The sequence below is a fragment of the Astatotilapia calliptera genome, chromosome 22 (assembly GCF_900246225.1).
Source record: "Astatotilapia calliptera chromosome 22, fAstCal1.2, whole genome shotgun sequence".
Classification (NCBI taxonomy): Eukaryota; Metazoa; Chordata; class Actinopteri; order Cichliformes; family Cichlidae; genus Astatotilapia; species Astatotilapia calliptera.
In genome coordinates, this window is record NC_039322.1 from 7,737,391 (window position 1) to 7,753,533 (window position 16,143).

At 38.5% G+C, this 16,143-nt stretch overlaps 1 long non-coding RNA gene across 1 annotated transcript; it reads left to right on the plus strand.

The window, feature by feature from the left end:
• The first annotated feature begins 777 nt into the window (after positions 1–777).
• Positions 778–14,329, plus strand: LOC113014983 (uncharacterized). The gene is made up of 3 exons (XR_003271035.1): positions 778–796; positions 5,625–5,824; positions 14,104–14,329. It is a non-coding gene; the product is annotated as an uncharacterized LOC113014983 (long non-coding RNA).
• Positions 14,330–16,143: the final 1,814 nt, after the last annotated feature.

The window sequence follows — 16,143 nt, forward strand, 5'->3', positions numbered from 1 at the left end:
AGTGGCTGACTCCGTTTTTACGCACACGGTGTACCTAATAAAGTGACCACAGGTGTAACTAATAAAGCGGTCACAGATGTGCCTAATTAAGTGGCCAGGCACCTTTTCAGGCACACAGGTGTACGTAGTAAAACGGTCAGCATCTTTACAGAGCTCCAGGATGTCACAGCATCGATACCTGACCCACAAAATCACAAACAGCCAGGGACACTAACAGAAAAATAAATAGTAGCTTTATGTGGTAGGACTCGACTTAAGCGGTCAAAGAAGTGCAGGAGACTGATGCTGTCCAGTGTAGCAAGTGATTTATTCACCATTCTGTGGCCCAACAATATTTACAAAGAAACAAATAAGAAACTCAACTCTATAATTAACTCAATTCAAATAAACATAACTGAACTTAAATCAACGGAAATTAAGGTCAAACTGCACACAGCTACACTGACCTGAACCTTTCTTCCGAAACACCTGAGTTCGTCTGCTTAAATAGTCCCCTTAATCAAACACTTTCTCCTCTGGACTATTCCATTCAGTAGGTAGGTGAGATGAACATGATTATATTCATCCTCTACTTTCTCCTCTTGACTGGCAACATAAACTCTGGTGTAATCAATACATATCACAACATTAAATCTATTTCTTTATAAACCCTTTAAAATCAACTTTATTAAATTATAAGAATTCTTCCCCTCCTGCACTTGGTCCCTTCCTGTGACCTCAGATGAACCCAGAAGGTATAAAGCAGGAAGTAGAACTACATTTCCTCCTTTTGCTTCTGGAAGACAGGTAGGTAAAGGTAAGTTCAAACAATACAAATTAACAGTTGAAAGAAATAACTTGTTAACTTAACAAACTTGTATGAATTGATTTAAACCAAGATGTTATATTATATAATCTGTAAAAGTGCAGAACATAAACAAACCCGGGATAGTAGATGTTTGCCTATTGCAGATTACATGTGAAATATGGTTAAATCAAAACAAGAATGTTAACTAAGAATGTAGACAAATGGTCTTCTCACCCACTTTGTCACACTTTAAATCAGTTCCTGTGTGAAAATGAAGGTTTAGTTTAAAAATTCTGAAATTTTACATCATATTGGTCTTTGATTAAAAAAAAAAAAAGGACTTTTATTTAGAAATTTGACACACACACACTTAGTCCTTGTCAGGGCCTACGACTGTTGTCTGTTGTCCTTCTGTGTTTGTTTGTGAATGACAGTATTTTCAGTGTATTTTGGAACAAGCAGCATTGTGCTGCAAGTAGTTAACGTATGACATCATGAAAATGTTTGTCCAAGCGGCTTATTTTACTCAATCATTGTCAGTTTTACAGCCTTCTTGCTGACAAAGTCATCGCATATGGCTCGCCATAGCACACTGAAGTAAGGTGGTTCAGCTCAGGAGGCATGCCAGAGAGTTTCTTTGATTTATGACTGTAGTGTTTCTTCACAGTGACAGCGCACTGACTCAGTGTGGAAATATTGTTCTTTACTTTTAAGGTTTTTGTTTTGTAAATGACAGATTTGTTAAATGTTAAAGTTTTCAGATCACACTTGCACGTCTTTAAACTAAAAGAAGGGGAAAATTGGAGGTGTTTTGTAGGTAATTATGCAATGTTTTTACCCACGAGCGAGAATGAGTTTTAAAAGTATATTTTGGGAATGTAGTCAAGCTCATTAATAGGGCGGGATTTCTAAATTACCCACATTATCTAAGAGGTGCAATGTTGAAAGCCACAGGCAGCAGCCGCAGTTTGTAACTCATGAGTGTGTGGAGCCAGCTGCTTCCTTTGATTTACTTTTCATTGAAACCAACAGGATCATAACAATTTTTCTAGTTGAAAATATCTCTCCTGTGAGGGGCTTCAGGGTGGCAGTCTGTTTAGCCCTCCACCACTGGCACTGTGCTCTATAATATCTCTAAAAGAATTGCACTCACTCAGGCTCTGTTTCCTCATATAATCACACAAAGGGATTTTTCTAGAAAATGATCGTAAATCACAGGCTGGATCAATACAGCAAGCCCAGGCTGCACTAGCCTGATAACACAATCAATAGGGGTATTTGGATTTTAATTAATACATGACGGCACCTCAGCCCTGAAACAGTGAAATATGACCCCAAACCCTTTTGAAATACACCCTTCAGAGCATCACATACAACCCTGATATCTGCTACAACTCATCAGTTGTCGATGTGATCTGGTACCTGAGGAGCTGAAGGAACAGAGGGCTGCGGGAAAGAGGGGATGGGGGTGAAAATACAAGTGGACACACAGGATTTGAAAAAGAAGCATGTAAAACAAAAGAAGTCAAGATAGTAGAGACAGGATTCAGGCCAAGTGATTCTTTTAAATGCTAACCATAGCATGACAGTAGATAAATAGGGTAATATGAAGGTAATTACATTACTAATGGCATTTCCCATAGGTTTGCATAGTGTTAGTCTTGTATAGTCTTTGTATAGTCTTTGTATAGTCTGACATTTTTGTCTTTTAGACAAAATCTGTGAAATAGCAGGTACAATGTTCATCACGTTTGCCATCTTAGTACATCTTTAACTAGGTGCCAGACCAGGGGAGGCAACCTTTCTGATGGCGAGTGCCATTTAAAATTTTCTCAGAAGTCAGTGTGCCATATTATGTGCCATATTAGCAATAAATTTAATAATGCTCTATATGAACAATTACACAATATATAGAACCACTTTATAGAATCATATTTGTTTGCAGATGTTGGCAGCTATCAGTGAATAGTTATCAGCTATTTTGAAACAAAAAAAAAGACCAGCTGTCAGCTACTTAGAAACAGATCCTGGTGTTATTTGTCTCTCAGAAACAGTTCATAACTTCCCTTCAACTCATTCCTGTCACCTAAAAGGTAAACCTGTTTCTCCATCACCTGTTCAGCTCTGATGATTCAGTAAGGACATCTCCTGGTTTCATCTTCATGTTTCCCTCTCACCAGATAACCAAACCATATCATGACCAGCAGCTTTTTTGCAGCTGTGGCTCCAGCAAACATCAGCTGATACTAGAAATTAATATTAAATAAATTCTAACAACAGCTGATCAAGCTTAAACGTGCTGCTGTTGTTTAGCACAACATCCGGCGGTTTCTTCTTTCTGGTGCAAAGTGGGCGATAAACAAACGAGAGAGAAAAGCCGATCAGCTGATCATTGATCAGTTTCATGATTGAAGTAGCAACAGGAGAGAGAGGTGAGAGAATGAGAGGAGAAGAGGCAGCTGTGCAGCGTAACGACAGAATAACTTCAGCTTTGTTTCTTTTTCCATCCTAGACAAACTGCGTCCCCTCTCAGCTCAACACGAAACGCATGATATTTTCTCTGAATGCGGGACGACTCCGTCTTTTTATGGGACGGTTGGCAACTCTACTAACTAACCTTATGAATAAAATAAAGTTCACTATCAGTAACATCAAAGCACCCAACCAGCTGTATAGAAACTCCATCATGCTAGCTAGCACACAGTACGAGTTATTGTAACTGACTGTAAAAAGTCAGCACAACGAAAATAAACTCCACCTAAACTTGGTTTATGTCTGACCCAGATAGACTGCAGGTCATAACTTCTTACCTGAAGTTCAGTTAGCCTGATACTCGGACCGGTGCTGCCTCGGGGCTGTCCTCCTCCTGCCTCCCCTTCCCTCATCCACCTGCTGGCCTCCACCACTTGCTAATTTTACTGAATCTGAGGAAGCACCGCCACAGCCACCACCAAACAACTTGAGTTATTTTTACACACCGACCAGCATCTGGCTAATCCACCACCTTTCATTGTTCATACCATTACAAAAAAAAAATAAAATAAATAAAAAATCATCGGGCCACTGAGCAAATGCCCGGTATGCCCGATGGCCAGTCCAGCTATGGTCGTGCCATCAGTTAACCCTTCGCGTGCCAAGTGTGGCACGCGTGCCTAGGGTTGCCGACCCCTGTGCTAGACTAAAGGTTGAGCAGAGTATGGAGTTCATCTCTGGTAGATATTTGTTCGTAAACCAAAGTAAACATTTTTTTGACAATGATGATGATGAGGAATTAATTTTTACAATTGATCCCACTTTTTCCAAATGTATGAAAATATGCAATTCTTAGACCTCACCAGGAAATCGTCAGTAATAGTCGAAAGTGGATGAAACCACAGCTGCTCACATTGGAGATCTTTTGTATCATCTAACTCAACTATCTTTCACCTTTATAATCCAGAATATGGAAACGATTGTTGTACACAGAAGGAATTTGTTTCCTAGACATAAACTATATATAAAAGATGGGCTTACAGTAGCTAATTTGACATAACCCATTAGTTTTTATTTTGCATTTTGAATACTCAGCGTTAAGCTTCACCCACACTGGAAGCAACGCGGCGACAGGAGACCACATAAAGTGAATGACATTCAGCAACTGTTTCCCTGTGGCAGGCCTGATGTACCTCAATTTCTCAGTCATTCGTGAAGTTGGTTTTCTTGGTGCAAAGACAGTGACTCCAGATTGCTGAGGCCACAGTGGTTGTAGCCATCTTTTATATACAGTCTGAGTTTTTAATTTGACTAATATACAACCGATCTTTAAAAACCCAAATCATGCTTTTCCTGAAGTATGTCATTGCATAAATGAACTAAACAGAAAATAAAAGTATTAATGTCAAATTACACAAAAACTATTCTTGGCCCCCATAAACAGAAATTCTACTGAAATATATACAATCATAGATTTATTCCATTAAAATGAATGGTTTACATTGTACTCATGTAACATAATTACATGAAAAATTAACACGTACTCAAAAAACTTAAAGTAACCATTTGTGTATTTTAAATACTTTTGTGTATTTTAAAGTGAAGTCACAGTGGAGTCATTAGCAGTTAGCATGTTCTGGCGTTTATATTCACCTAATTAAACATTTGCCAATCACAAATACTGATTAAACCTAATGGTGACAAGTGAGAAGCTAGCATGCGTATTTACTTTAGATTATGACGCTCAGTTCAGAATTTTATGGCAATCGCCTCAATAGTTCTTGAGATTTTTCAGTTTTTCAGTAAAACTGAATAAAGTCAGACATTCATGTTCCTCTGGGGTCCTCCATGAACGTCTGTGCAAAAGCTTTTTTCAATCCATCCAGTAAATGCTGAGAAATAGTCTTATGGAATGACTAGCCAACACCACCATCTCTAACTGCTAGTTCTGCTTTAAAACAAGAGGCCCGATGACTCCACACGGTCACGTCCCTTAAGAGAATCCAGCAATCGTCAAAGCTGAGATGGAGACTCAGACCCAGACAGTCTCCCCTGCAATAGCCAAAACCTTCACTCAGCAGTTATTGTGGTTGAATGGGATCTGGTTCTTCATCCCAAAACACAAAGCAAACGGAGAATAGACCAAAAAGAAATCAAAAGCGAACAAAGAGGGATTGAACGGAGAGCGCAGAGTGACAGACAGCACCAAGGCAGGGCTGTTAGGTTATGTAGACTGAGGGCTGAGTGTCGGGGAAATTTCTGATCGCTTTAATTCACTACACCTAACTTGGCTCGGCTCTTTCCCCCCTTTCTGCTTTTATCTAACACTGTGTTTCTGTATTGATTTTTTTTCTTTATCTTCAAGGCTGGATAAGAGGACACAGAAGTGCGGGAGTGAGAGTGAATGGAGAACTTTCCTGAAGATTGCTGCTATTCTCCGGCTTATTGCCTCCTGTCCTTCATGGTTTCACATGACGTCCCGGGTGTCAGGATCGCCTTCAAGCTGGAAATGAGGAAAGTGATGATACCAGTGGGCTGGGATCAGAAAAGAGGAAATTGGCTAAGGTAGAAAAAAAAATGACAAAATAAAGTTAAAGTGCAGAATGACATAAAATAGGTGTAAATATTTGTAAACTTTTGCTGTATGAGGAAACTCAAAGGGTGCACCCATTTAGAGGAGGATGAGAGAAACAGGGACACAGAATAAAACATCCCCTCAGCTGCTGTTTTCTTACACATAAAAGCTTCATAATTATGTGTTTGGGGCTTTGTTGACATGAAAACCTACATGAAAAGCACCTAACGGCAAAAAAGCTGCAGATTTCAGGAAAAAAAGGAAATCATTCCTTCTTAAAACTTGCATGCAGATTAGAACAAAGGAGGCAATAAAACAGAAGCTAATTACAACCTTCATGCACATAAAATCTAAGGCAGGTAAAAGGAAGACTCAGAGTACAATATGCCTTTCCTTTCCTTGTGTGTTTCCTTAAACACACTGCCCTGTCGTAGGACAGAAAATCTTTTGTGGAATAAATAATTTCTTCGGTGAATTAAAGCTACAAGTGTTTGAATTGAAAGTGAAGAGAAAGGCAAAACCCCTGGGTAATAGATTTCTTAAAAGAAAGAAGAGGAGGACTTAAACGTACCAGCAGGATGCCCTTTTCTTATCTCTGAAACAATTAAGCAACACAGTTGTTTAGAATAAGAATAGATTGTTTCAGATTCAGGTCTTTTCCCAGCTGAGTAACAAAGCAGGCTACCTACAGCTAAGCCTTTTGTTTCACCAAGCATCAGCAGAAATAGATTTTCACATCAGCTCTCTTACAAATAATCCAGTTAGCTCTCTCTTAATCTGAAAAACAAGTAAAGCTGGCCCTGCCCTCACCCCGCTTATTATTCTCCAGCTGAGTTCGAATTTCAGCTCTTGCAGCAATGACGAGTGTGCGGACTCAAATATGGATAAAATAATGCCGAGTAAACTGTAGAAAGTCAGCGACGCCTTTTTCTTTTCACTAAAATGAGGTCAAATGCATTATCCCCTGATGATTTACATTTTTAAACTTGTCCTGGTTACAAAAGAGGCCGACAAGTTAAAGACTGTACATCTAAATTAACTTAAAAAAAACATATTCAAAAACTTTTTGAACTATTTTGCTTCCATAACGTATCTTCTTGCACTAATGGAAAGAATATGTCCAAAATACACATTCCAGTTTCAGAAGTCAGTGTACGTCTAATGAGACTATGCTTCATTTGCATATCTATACATACACTTTTATAAACTTGGCCCTATAACACAATACAAAAGATCATTCTCATAATGTAAGCAATTCCCTAAACAAGTGTCAGGGTCATCTCTGTTCGAACAGTATTGGAAAAACAATGGAATTTAATAACACACATTAACAGAAGCTTTCTTAAAATGCATTAGTCTCATATTTGGAGCCAGAAATCCTCATTTAAGTAACTCCTAACTCTCCATTTTTCTTCTTGTTTAGGATTTTACACGAGCGTTTGATATATATCACTCCAAACCTGTTTTATAGAAAGATTTAATCCTTAAAACATTACTACTGTAGGACGAATGATGACTGGAAACAAATCAAAATGGAATCAGTTCCGACCTTTTGCTTTAATGCAAAAATGAAAAATGAAGACTTTGCTTTAGTCAGTATTTACAACTGTGTTTTGACAAATATGCAAATAAGCATTAAATTAAAAACATTTGCATTCTAACAAATATGCTAATTTTCAATATGCAGCAATAAAACTTTCAGAAAACCTACAAAATTTAAACTTGGCGTCAAATATTCAGCTGAGGAGGTTTGTTGGAATTTTAACCTGTAGTGTTTCTGCTAAATGTTGTTTAAGAAAAATCCCAAAATCCCTAAAAATATATAAACGGGAAATTCTGAAAATTTTGAAGACACATTCTAATGAGCGCTTTAAAAACCTAAAAATCCCCCCAAGTACTCGTCTGTTTCCTTTTTTCCCGTAGTCTCGGCTCGGTACTTTTACCGAACAGCTACAAGTTACCCAAAGATAGATACAGATAACATACAACCATATGATTAGTTTGTAAAAGTGCGACACACTTGAGAAGTACATGATTTATCTCCGACTTCTTCATCTGCTTTAATATCAGTAACAAAACTGCATTATAAAGGAAGTATTTCAGTATTAGTATCATAACAGTTTTGACTTAAGCTCACTTTCTTAATAAAGCTTTTAATCTAACACTTCTAGACATAATGGAGTACTTTCAGATCGCCGTATCACCTCCTTTTCTGATGTTAAAGATCTAAATACTTGTTCCACTGCTAGCAGAAAAACATACTGAAGCAGTAAGAGGAGCCCTGCAGGCGACTTTCACACATTAAAGCAACATATGTGAAGATTTTCTAAGCCTCCTCCTTCAGCGTGTCTCTCAGTGGGAGGCAGACAGTGGACAGAATAATTATTAGGAAACTCAACGTAAAGCACACCAGGAGAAACTCATGACTGTCCTCATAACTTAGACCAATAAATGCTCGTAGCCACAGCCTAAATCTTGCCATGCCACATCATCATTAGAGCACAAAACTGGACAAAAAAAGAAAAAAGAAAAACAGTTTCACATGCACTATTATATCAGCGTCAGAGGACTGCGTCACTGCTCTGAACTGTAATTCCCGTATAAACTAAAATAAATCATTTGACTTCTGTGTAATCGTAAATTAAAAGGTCTGGCTTACTCGTGTCCGTGAAAAGTTGCAGATCCTTGTGAAATTTGAAGGAAAACCTCACAAAGATCCTGCAAGCAAATAAAGGTGTTGTCTCCCACCAAGTCAAACAGTAAAGCTCCTCAGCTCTCTGCACACAATGAAAAGGAGATGAGGAAAAAGAGAAAACTAAACGAAAAGGGCCCAGGCTGATTTTTATGTGAATGTTGACTAAGAATGGTCTCCATCTGTGCAAACCAACTCAAACAGTTACTTCCTGTGAGTCACAGTCTGAAGCCTGGAGCAAATCACTGATATTTATCATGCAAGATGGCACACATTCCCAGGGTTATACTTTCTGCTGCTGGTCTCACAGTCAGGCTCTGGCCTGCTGAGAGAGGCTACTTTTCAATCATGTGAGGAGCTGGTTTTTAAAGTTGCAGGTAAGATTGTCTTTATTGATCAAAGGTAGACTGAACTTCTGTGACTTACTTCAGACGTTGTAGGGAACCGTTTTGGGTCTTAAGTATTGCGTAGCACCCGATTAGCAAAAAAGTTCCTGAACTCAGCTCAAGATGCTCGACCAGTAATGCTTTAGCGGCTGTTAGATGCCGTCGTATATAGAAATCAGGCAAGTTAATCAATTTTGTGGCGAGGAGCCAAAAATTGGGAAAATCCACAAATATCAACACATTGTTCACTTTTGAAGTCAAGCTTGTGCTACACCTGTTAGCAACATGCTAATGAAAGGAAGTAAGTATAAATATGAGCTATGCACACTAAAATTTCTCAATGATTTTTGGACATATCGTTTGCTGTATACTTATCATGATATTTAGCAGGTTGCACACATGGAGGAGCGGGTTTTGATGGCCATCCAATGATAACAAAACTGAACTGAAGTGATTTTTAGCTAATGTGAATCTGTACTGGATAGTCCTTCTTTGCAATTACAATAATATTATATGATATTAATATTCATTAGTATACCCCCTGCACAGATTTTGTAGACACACTGCGTAAAACAATATTTGTGCCCACTATTCACATTTTAACTGTGGAAATTTAGAACCCAGTAAAAACTTTCCACGAGTCTTTTCTTATGAGAAACACAAAATGCTTCCTTTGTTTCCCAAAGTAGCACTTTATGACGTTCTTCTGCAGTTATTATCGTCCTTAATTCTACCCAAACATACTCAAGAGGTAGCACTGAGGGTACAGCAGATATAAGCAAAAGGTAGCTGCCCTCCACTGATGTGAACTTTTTAGATTCCAAGGTTATTCTTTTGTCTTAGTTCCTTTAAAACTGTCTCGGTATGAAAACCACAGTTGAGCTCAAACATAAGGTCGATGGGAAACTTGTGATTTGTTTGCATTATTTTTGGTTTCCTCTGTTAAAGCTCTGACTTGCTCTTGTTTTGTTGCATTTCGGCACGTTTCATGTAAACCGCTCCATGCTGGGATTTTTCAGAGTTGCTGTCACCCTCAGTCGTCGACCAAACTCCCCCCAACTTTAATGATGCAATAAAACGCAGGACGTAAGTTACGGATAATTGCAAAAGTCATGCTCCGTGGGGCTGGTGTGGTTTATTTGATTAACCTATAGTGACAGGTCAGATGCTGGGAATATGTTTTTCAGGCACATGATCATGGGTCATTTATGACCTCCTGCTGAAGGATAATCAATCGCTGGACAGACAGACAGCCAGGCAGCTGACAAAGTCTGTCATTAGGGTGATGTTTGTGTTATGTCTGCTCCTGAGGCAAAGTAACGGGCAATATCAAGACGCTGCAGAGGCTCGTTGACACTTTCTGACGGGGATGGTGTTTATAGAGAAAAGGAAAGGGAGAAAGAGAGTCGAATTTTCTCACAACAGTGGTATTTAAACCCCGTAAATGCTTCTGTTTCTATACATGCCACACACCCTTTTTCCTCTCACAGCAAAACCATGTCGCAAAATGGCAGCATGTGCGTCAAACAGCCTTTTCAAAGAGAGAGGCAAGGGGAGGGGACAACAGGAGGAGTGGGGAAAGAGAAAAACAAATGTCATGCAATGCAAACAGTAAAGAGAGCCCAGTCTTTACAACAGTTTTACAGCACATCCTGGGCCGAGCTTCAGCAGCTGCCTGCAGACAAACCTTCCCTGCTCGCTGCAGCCTCTGCAGCTCTCTGCTGTCCTCCCAACAGCAACTCTTTTAGAGCTCCTAGTGGCTGTAAGCAGATGCAATTTTGCATTTCCGGTAGTCTAGACATAACCGAGGCAGAGTGGCAGCACAGCTCATTTTGTCCAATGTGCAATAAAAGTTTTACAACAAATTTAAAAAAAGAAAAAAAAGAAACAAAAAAGATTAATTACTAAGTTTATGTAAGAGAAGAATGTTGGTTAATTAAATAGTCACAGCAGGTAAAATACACAGAGTGTCTTTACACTTTAGATTACAGACTATATTTAAAGAGAACATGGTAAAAATCTATAAAAAAAAATTGTAATCATTCTTTCAAAAAAATACTAAATACATTTAAAAAAATGTAAAGATAAAATCAATTAAAAAAAAAAAAACCTTTAAAATTCTCAATAAAAAATCCCCTTAAGTCTTTAATTTAAAATGAAAATAATTTTAAATAAGACTAGAAAAATTACTTTCTGCAAAACTAAATCAAACAAAACAACAGAACCCCTCCATCCCAAAATATCCTGTCCATCAAAATTATAAACACAAATATCCAACGATACAAAAAAAGGAAACATGCAAGTCCTCAGCAAGGTAAATGCTAATATATTGTACTGTGAGAATCCCAGTAAGTGGACCTTGATTTTGATTTTGTCACACACGTTCTGAGCAGTCAAAGTTTAATGTGCGCACGATTTTATTCTTTCCAACTCTTCTTGTTTTTCAACATAATCCACAATTTACAATCCTTGAAGAGGCAATAATGCATTTTCCAGGCTTGTTTGTGGACAGTGAACGTGTCACGTCTTTGACATGCAGCCTGTGTAAATTATCCCTTTGCTGCCGAGACACCCTGGTCTGTTCTGCTGTGCAGCCAAACGAGAACGAATCAAAGAGCTTTCGCAGAGATGATCATTGATTTAATCACATCATCGACTGCAGCCACTTCAGGGCCAAAGTAGCTAATCCATAACCAGCCAAACAGATTTACGCCAACGCCTGCAATCATAGCTAAATGGGGATCAGAAGGTGTCACGCAGCATATCAGCTTCTATCACACCTCAGATGTGTTATGAAGTGTCTCAGTATTGATCAGGAATAACAACGACACGTCCATCGACCACGTAAGACATAACTGTATCGACATGAGAATTAGAGGGATAATTGTTCCTCTGTCATCTAACTCCAGCATGACTGCGCTTCCCTTTCTGTGTGTGAGCTGCAGTAACAAGAGTGACATTAAGACTTTGTTAAAGGACCAAAACTGAAACGATGCTGCTTTAAATATCCTGCAAGAAAAGGACATAAAATGAACAAAACAGACAGAAATTATGACAGGAAAACCTGATTTGTATCATTTAGATTGTATAAGGAGGCTTTACTGCTCTAACCACTTTGTATATAGTTTTATAGTTTAAAATGGGAATAATGGTACCTCTGGGGGTACACCGTAGTACTACAGCAAGTGTTTTCCTTTCATTTTTCCTTTTTTGTTTAAGTCAATAAAAACATTTTCAGTCATGGATAATTTCCAAAATAATTAAAATACAACAACCCGGTGCAGTGAAAATGAACTGCATGGCAAAATCTGACATATATCCAGGATATTTAATGTTCACTGTCACGTTTTAATAAAATAAAAAGAAATGCAATTTTGATAAACTTTTTATTCCTGATTGTAATAAGGCTGTAAGCTTTCAACTGCTGTAAAGCCTCATCCCAACACATAACGCACTCATGTTAACTGCAAGTTTCTGATCTTTAAGGCAAAAAAAAAAAAAAAACATCAAAAAAGATTAAATTTAGCAGCAATACAAGTGAAAACGAAATATTCACAGAACAGCGATCCACATATTCAGACTGGAGCACTGATACAGATCGTGCCTGGAAACAGGAGTTTGATCACTGCACAGTCACAAAGATCCCCAGTGAGGCACAAGCCCATGCTTCACATTTAATTTTAAATGCATCTTATCATAAATAGTCAGATCTTAGTTTCAGAAATTAGCGATGGATTATGAAACTTTGAACTTCAGCACTGAAGCGTTTTCCAGCAATATGTTTGTTGTTAACAGATCAGACATTGACGCCTCAGTCCTGCGCTGCAGACGCTTTTTTGCACCGAAAATGTTTTGTTCTGGGGGAGGCACTTGGCTGAAAAATGAGGGGTACATGCATTACTGAAAAGCATCTGAGAACTGCTGTTTTTTTTTCTTTGCTTTCATCACAGGGGTCTAATTCTTCAAAGGGGTCATAAGATTGTCTGATAACAGAGATTAAAAGAAGTTACATATGCATTAGTTTTATTTTACTCGGCTCTGCTTTATTTCTTGTGAAAAACTTGATAGGTTTTAGCACTTTTGGCTTTTTCAGCAAAGTTTAAAGGGCAAGTGTCCCTTCAGCGTTGCTATTAACGATTCGGGAAGAGTTTGAGAGGCAAATAAGTGTGTGTGGGGGGGTTTCTGACAATTTGCCATGCTTGTTGTGTGTTTTCTAATTTACGCTCTTGGTTGAAAGATTAATTGTAGTCTTTAAATAAATGTAGTGTAATAAAAAAGTGCAATATTTGCCTTTAAACTGTTGCAAAGCACAAGAAAAGAAGTATCTTTAATTACTGACATGCAGTATTACCTCCGAGCACCACCGTGCTGCTTCCCCAAATCTCATTCTGAGTGTAAAGTGCTAAATATTATTGCTCTCGTTTAATTTCAAATGCTCGCTACTCATTAGTTTCTCAGGACGCCGCACAAAGCAAAATCAGGGAGAAAGAGCGTTTGAAGAGAAAGAATGCTACTTCCTTTTTATCTGATATCTGGTTCAGAAAAGACTTCTTTCGTTCCCCCTCTTGGGTGAAAATACAGCCCTGGGAAAGCTTTGGGTTATTATTGGATGTCCACTCTAAAAGTATTTCCAAACAATCCAATGTTGTGCTCTAATAGAAATCTATGAATGCTTCTCAGGGCCAGAGGACAAAGCTACAGCCGGCCTGTACATCTGTGAGTTTAGAAACAAAGCTTTGTTTGTGAGCCTCAATCACTTGTGCTCATGAAAGCAGACACTTACTTGAAAAACTTTCTTTTTCTTTCAGGGGAGGTGGGGGGGAGAACACTCTAAACCTACATCCTGGTATAAATTTGCAAAACGCAATACAGGCCTGATTGTGTGTGGAGCAGACGCAGGATGCATACAAATAGAATCCCTTCTGAAATGTCCTCTTCCTTGCATGGCTCAGTGGCTAATGTACAATAAATCAACAAAAGGGGGCTTTAATACCAGCAACGGGCAGGTCCAGGGTACTGTTATTTTATCTTTTTACAGTATTTAATTGGAAGTTTTCCCTGAAACATTACACCGCGCTTTCAAATGACTTTGCTCAAATCTAAGAGGAGATTGATAAGAATTTGTCTCCCTCCCTCAGCCCCTCTCCCTCCTCTCTTAAGTTTTTTTTCTTTCTATCCCTTTGCCTTTCAGGAGAGAGCAAGTTTTTGCCGAAGGGAGACTAAAGTTACAAGTGTGTGGCATTTCGTGGAGGGAGAATGAAATTGGAGGCTTGGAGGGACGGATAAGGACAGGCTGGGAAAAAGGGAAGTTGGCAGTGGTAGCGGGTCAACAGCGCGCCTCAGAGCCTTACCCACTGCACCAGGTGTCCACTTAATTCAAATGATACTATTATTCATAGACAGAGGAAGAGTATTGAAACGACCCCCCCTCCAAATCATTTGCAACTGAATACAGATATAATCCTGGAAATATAAGTCTCCATTAAGGCTATCCCATTTAGCAAACAAGGATCCCATTGTGCAACATGTTGTGTGTATAAATCACCATCTGAGAGAGAGAGAAAGAGAAAAAAAAAAAAAGGGACGAGGGGGAAAGTAAAACATTTAGTCCAAGACGAGATTTGAGAATGTCAACTAGTCACGCATGACAGCTCGGAGTGTGTTTAACTTTCTGATTTTAGGGTGGCCCTTTCAGTCCCTAATTTATCTCTTGTTTTATACGTTTTCAGAAGCTAGTAGGTAATCTCAGCTTTCTATTAACAGCAAGGAAATTGACAATAAAATGAATAATATATAAACTTGTATCACATGAATTCAACAGGTTCTCTGACTTCTTGCGTTGTAAAACAGATCCGATTACAGCGTTTCGGCACTCGTCGACGCCTTTGGGATGGAACCGTCGCACTCCAAAATATCAATCCTCCATCTCCTCCTGCATCTCATTTCTATATTGTTATCAACACACTTTGAGAAAAAAAAAGCATCCCGTAAAGACGGCTCAAAGAGGTCACACGTGTTGGTTTTGCATTAAAAGCTTCTTAAAGCGCTGTAATAGAGCAGGAAAACCATGTTTTGACCCGTTTCACTCATAGCTGCGCTCCTTCAATATGCAGCTGTTGTTAATTAAATATAATTATTAAACAGATGTCCAAGCTTCATTTTTGTCATTTTTTAAAACTTAATGTGACTTTGTGCAAACATTGAAACTTCCTATTTTTTTCTTTTCTTTTTTTAAATCAACCAGGATGTACTCAGAAATTTGCTACCTTTACTCCGGGCTTCGGGATTAAAATGTCACACAATTAAAATATCATTTGTCCACCGACTTGTCAAATGGGCTTTAAAAATCCCCGCGGGCCAAAGTGTCAGAGTTTGTGCAAACACAAACAGGCCGCGAAATTATACAAAAAAATACACATATATACTCGACTTACAGAATATTCTACAATCACTGTGCAATTACACCCGCGTATTTCCTTTCTGGTTCCAAATCCTGCAAGTCCTGCATGCCGACACTGTATTACAGTTATTACAGTTTCCTTTTATTTTATGACATTAGACAGCTACGTGGACTCTTTGTCCTGGGGTCCTTAAAGACTTTTCCAGTTGAATTTCTTTATATTTTAGTGCTAAATTGCATACTGTGGGTTTCTATTAAAATTGCTTTCTTTATATAATTAGATTGTGTACTTATGGAAGAATTTGGTGTTAGGAAAAAATGGTAAATCACTTTTCTCCAGGATCAGATGCAAAGATAAATGCATTGCTGTTGACCTACTTCTGTCTAAAGCAACTTTTTTCCTAATTTATGGAAAATGTTGCTTTTTGTGTCATTTTATTTTAACTATTCATTAATCTTCTTCAGAAACTGACCACGTTATTTGGCTTTGCACCCTTGCTCTTGTACATCCACTGTGAGGGTTAAAAAGGTGATAAAAGCAACTTAATGAAAAATAATCACAGAAAAATTGCTTACCCCTGCCCCCAAACCCACTTTACTCTGCCTAAGAAGAGTAATTAATTTCAATTCAGTAGACAAACAAAAAAAGCCCCCACGATCCACTCCACTTTCCTCTTTTCTTTTTTTTGAAATGTTGTTCAGTACAGTACTGACACGAGGAGTTCGCCTCCCACTCAGTGGATCAATCTAATCCTTCAGAGAAACGTGTGATGGACTGGTGCAATCATCCCAGACAATGGCCCCACAGAAGTCTATTCCCTTTGCCCACAA